The following is a 5384-nucleotide window of genomic DNA, read 5'->3' as shown; positions in this document are numbered from 1 at the left end:
TGTCCGGCACTAACCCCACACCCCTAATCCAGACACAAAGCCCCAGCTGCAGCCTTAAGGCAGTGGTCCAGCCCTGCATCCCAGAGGGATGCTGGCAGCCCCCATGCTCAGTCCTTCCCTTGGCTGCAGGGAGTCCAGAGCTTGCCAGGAGTAAGCTTGTTTTCAACTTGGTTTTCTTGGTTTAAAGAAAAAAAAAAAAAAAGGAAAAAAAAAAAGGAAACAATTTTTCACAGGCTTTTTGGCTGCATGGGCAGGGCTGAGTGCCCAGAGCTGTGGGCATAGAAATGTGGTAGTCTCTGCCCCCAAACAGCCCGTCTCGGGACAGAGGCTAATAATACCCGCTCCTGGCGTCATGGTGATGTGGGCACCCATGGGTGTCTCCAGCTCACTCTGTCCTTAATGCTATTTGGGGTTTTTTTAGAGTTTGGCCAGTGGGGCCACACACCTGGGCAGTTCCTAATGAGCTTGGAGTCTCTTGAGCAGGTAATTGTAATTCCTCAATGACCCAACTCAGCTTATTTTGGCCCCGATGTAGTTTTGCATGCCGCTGCCCAGCTGGGTTATTTATAGCTCTGTCAGAAAAAGGATAAAGTCAGCACAGGTTTTCTGGGCACTGCCCAAACCTGTGGCCCCGTGTGCTGGGCTGGGGCCAGTGGTGCCCTTGGAAGGATGCTTGGGGTAATGGGACTGCACTGGTGTCTGCAGGTAGGGCTGGGGCCAGTGCAGGGGCTTGGTAGGGAGGGGGATTTTTTTTTGGCTCATGATGCAGTAACAGGCCCCTTGGTTCAGTCTTGTTGGCTGAGCCCCATTCGTGCACTGCACCAGCCCTGGGTGTCAGTCCCAGGGGCACCACGTTTCCAAGAAAGGGATTTTTCTCTGCACCTTTCCTCTGGCTGGTGGGCAGACCAGCATCCCCACATCCCCCATTCTCGAGGGCCAGCGATACAGACATTGATACCAAGCAGCGTGGGCCATGGACCCACTGGACCACCTGGAGGCTCTGCCCAGGGGTACGAGGCAGGGACAGCCCCAGAGGAAGGGCTTAGGGCTGGGGGGACAGGCTGCTCTGGGGGGGGGGGGGTGGCCCCGCTTGCCTCGTGTCTCCAGCAATGGCTGCATCAGCTCGTCCTGACGCGGGGTCCCCAGCAATGCTTGCCTGCAGCCCCGTGCTCCTCTGCAGGGGACGGGCAGGGACCTGGGAGCGCTGCCACCACCCTGGTCCTTGGGGGAGCCGGGGGCCGCCAGGTCCCCTCAGGAGGGGTGAACCACCCCAGGTCAGAGACAGAGCGGGTCAAAACTCCTGTGCTGATCAGTAGTGGGATTGTGCCTGTGAACAGTCCCTGTAGCACAGCCTGGATGAGAGAGCAGGACCCAATTTCCTCTTTCCCTGACTTTCAGAGAGATAAATAGATAGATGTACACCCACACATAAATAGCATTCCCTTAGTCTATGGGCCATCCTTCTAACGTGTTCATCGATTTTATTCAATCCATGACTTTGGGGCTCCATCTGTCATAACAGTCCTTCAGGGGAGGAGAGATGGTGTGTGGCGTTGGATTGTTGTGTGCTGCCTCCGGAACTTGCAGCTGGTGTATTTGGCGCAACCCATGCCCATGGTCTGCGGGTTGAAGATGTCGATCTTGAGGAAATTGCTGGGTGTCAGTTCAAGTTCCATCACTGCTGCACTTTGCTCAGTTTCAAAGTCCATCCTTCAGTCATTTGGGTAATTCTTACTGTAATACCCTTGATATGGCACATAGCCACTGTAGATATAATGACATACAGTGGCAGGTTATTTAGCAATAAACATCAAACAGCCTAATTCACTGGCTATTCTCTCCCAAAATCAAATCTCCTTGAGGTACACATTGAACTTCCCAATCCTTCCGCATCACCCACTGGCTCGTGTCGCGGAGGTGACAAAGCCACAGCGCAGCAGAGGGACTTGCCCTGGGCTGCCCCTTGCCAAGGCAAACACCTCACTGGCACAGAACAGCCCCACTCCTTACAGCCCCCTGGCCAGCTTCCCCCCCTCTGCCCACTCCTCATGCTCAGGGAGGTGCAAAAACCCCCTTTAACCGGAGTTTTTCTGGCTTTTCTGCAGGTGTGGTTGCAAATTTCCCTACAAGCAAGCCAGCCCACCAGCCGCCTCAGTGCCAAGAACAGTGTCACCAGGCTGGATTTGGGGTGGGTGAGCAGGGAAGGGACATTCCCCTCACCCTCTGTGTGCCATGGCTGCCCCCCACTCTCTGAAAAAAACATTCAACCAACACATCTAGAAACCTGCTGTATGGTTTGGTGCAAAATGCAGTGCAATGGCTGTTTAAAAATACCAGGCAAACCCTCTGAGTTGGACAGAAAAATGTCCCCTGGGGATGGCCAGAGATGCCCAGGTGATCCCCAGCACTCAGTGCAGCTCCTGGGCTGGCCTGAGCCACTGCACAGCATGGGCACAGGCAGTGCGATGAGTGTCGCGGTGCTCAGCAGGCAGGGTGCTGGTGCCTGGGCTCACTAGATGGCAGTAAGTCTTCTTCCAAATGGCCAGGACAGTCCTGCACAGCCCAGGCAGAAAGGGAGGCAGACCAAGACCAGACTTCATGTTCCTCTGGGATATTTTTCATGGAGACAAAGCCAGGATTTTATTTTCTTCTTGATGTTTTTGAAGGTACACTCACCTCTGGGACCTGAAATGGCTTCTTGACATGGTGGGGCTCTGGGCAGCCCCAGCTGCACCCTGGCCTGGTGGGAGCAGGGGATCCCCATTGCCTTCAAGCCTCACCATTGCCCGGGGAGGCTCATGCAATGCCACAGCTGCACACAGCGTAAGTTATCCTGAGCATCCCTAAAGCATTTGATGCTTTTCCTAAATCCCCAGCTCTTGGAGTGATGTGAAGGTTTTTTCATGCTCCATTTTATACCCATGTTTCTGGCTGCCTTGGGGATGGGGCAAAGCTCCATGTACAATTCAGGAACACAGAAAAGAGCTGCCAGATGGGCTCCGCCAGGCAGCCCAGCTCTGAGCAGGCAGCCCAGCTCGCCAGAGCCGGGGGGACGGTCTGTGCGTATTTCCCGGACACGTGCTGGGTTATTGTACAATCTGGCGGAGACTGGCGCTGCCGACTCGCGAGAGAGTGAGAACATACAACTGGATGGCTGGCACCTGTCCGAGACATTTGTGTTAATTGGCGATTATGCAAATAAACAGCTCTGCCGATGCTACCAGCTCCTCCGCTGAGACATGGAGCATATGCTCCCTATGGCAGGGAAGTGTCCCCTCCAGAAGCTGCAAAGCTCCTCCTCTGCATTTGTGGGACCTGCTGTGAAACGCAGATTAAATGCAGCCTGTGGCTGGTCAGAGGAAGGCAGGAGCCCCTCGAGGCCCCCCCCAGCCCGCCTGCCGCCGCCTCTCCCCTTTCCCCATGTGGCTTGAATTACTGCGGCCGTTTGCTTAATCCAGCAGTCTTCAAGAATGAGCCACTCGGTGCTTTCTTGGCCTCTCCAGCAAAGTGCTGCGCCGTAAACATAACAAGGCAGGCTTGTTCCAAGCCCTTGAAGTCAATAAGCAGTGCTCCTCCTGCCCTTCGGGACCAGGCTGCTGCTAAATATAGCAGAGGGTGCTTTCCATTCATAAAAATGTGAATTATGCCTGGGCCTCCAAGGGAGGGGAGCGGGCTGAGAAGCCCCTGAGGTCCAGACACTCCTGTGTGGGATGCAGGCAGAAACTGAAAGGCTCGGCCCCATCCTTTCACTGCCCTTCAGCTCTTCCCCAAGGAGACAGGGGAGGAAATGCTTTTGGGGGAGATATGAGGGATCCTCTGTTCAGGTTGATTGAAGGATTTTCTTGCATCTTGCCCTCAGTTACATTAGGGCAGGGGTGGATTTTCTGGGGATGTGAGCATAAGGGATGGTAAGCATGGGCTGATGGGGTGGCCACGCAGGGTAAGCAGCTGTCACACAGGGGAGGCCCCCGTGGCCCCCAGCACCTGTACAAGATGCTCGAGCCTTTGCCAGGAACAGGAGCAGTAAGGTCTCGTACCAACTGCTCCTGACACCTAATGAGCACATCGGGACCTGCCTCCTGCTCGAGGGACTTGCTTCCTTTTGAAACCCCCTGCAGATCTCCACATGGTTACCCTTCCTCTGTTCTCCAGCCCTTTCCTCCACCAGCCCTTGGCTGTTGGCATGTGCCGTAATATTCTCCCCAAGTTTTTCTTCCAGCAGCTGCAGCTCCAGATGCACACAGATGTGTCTGCCAACAGCTTTTCACCTTCTCTGAGGTTCCTGTTTTGGGGAAGAAGGAATCCCATCTCCTGGTAGAGTTTAGGGAGGTGCTGCCCCGGGAAGCCCCGGGTTAGGACCCAGGAGACCCAAGCTCTTGTGCTCCCGTGGGAGCCAGGGCCATGCACAAGCTGCAGAGGGAGGAGGCCAAGATACCAGGCATCACTGTGCATCTCCATGCTGGGTGGTGTGAGGCTGTGAGCCCCTGCAGCCCCAAATTCAGCATCTGGAGCCACAGCATGGCAGGGAATGCACACAGCGAGGCCGAGGACGGGCTGCGTGCTGGTGCTGTCGGTCCGTGCAGTGCCGGCATCCAAAATGTGCTGGATCGCACAAAACATGCGGATAAGCCGGGTGATGAGCCAGTGATGGATGTCGATGTGCAGGGCCAGGCACCCCACGCTCCTGGGGTGCTGCGGGTCGTGGAGCACCATGCTTTCCCTGTTCCCCTGCCTGCTGCCGCCGAGTTCAGTGTGGGTTAAACACCTCCATAGGTTTGGCAGTTGCGTTGTTTCAAAACCCAGCTCAGGACTGCCAAACCAGCAGGTTTCCAGGTACACCATGGGCCTTTTGATGCTATGGAGAGCTGAAGACTAAATAAAGCTGTAATACCCACTCTGCGTAACGCTCGGGTCCAGCTCCAAGAAACCTGGCTTCTTTTTATGGCATATTTAGATCAGCAGTTTCCTGCTGATGCCAAGCACTGCAATTTCTGTGTGTATAAATGTGTAAAACAATGGAGCTCGGCAGAGCCACACCAGCTAGGAAAGGGCTGGGTTTTGCACTGAAGTTTTTTTCTCTCTTTTTTCCTTTTCCTTTTGAAATAACCCCATTTGGGCCTCCAGTAAAAAACCAAAACATCTGGTGCTGGGTATTTGGCTGCTGGAAATCAGCTCCTCATTACGGAAAAGCACAGAAGCAATGCAGGGATTCCTGGTATAGATCAATAGTACTTAAGGTCATGTTCATGCATCATCCCTGTCCCTCCTGGCCTTTGAATATATGGACTGAGGACATGAAGAGAGCTGTGATTCTCTGTGCCAGCACAGGAGGTAAATCGTGAACGTTAGTAAAGAAGCAATTGAATCAGTAAAGAAGTCCTTCA

This window comes from Haliaeetus albicilla, chromosome 2 (assembly GCF_947461875.1).
Source record: "Haliaeetus albicilla chromosome 2, bHalAlb1.1, whole genome shotgun sequence".
Lineage (NCBI taxonomy): Eukaryota > Metazoa > Chordata > Aves > Accipitriformes > Accipitridae > Haliaeetus > Haliaeetus albicilla.
Note: the sequence above shows the minus strand (reverse complement) of the source record.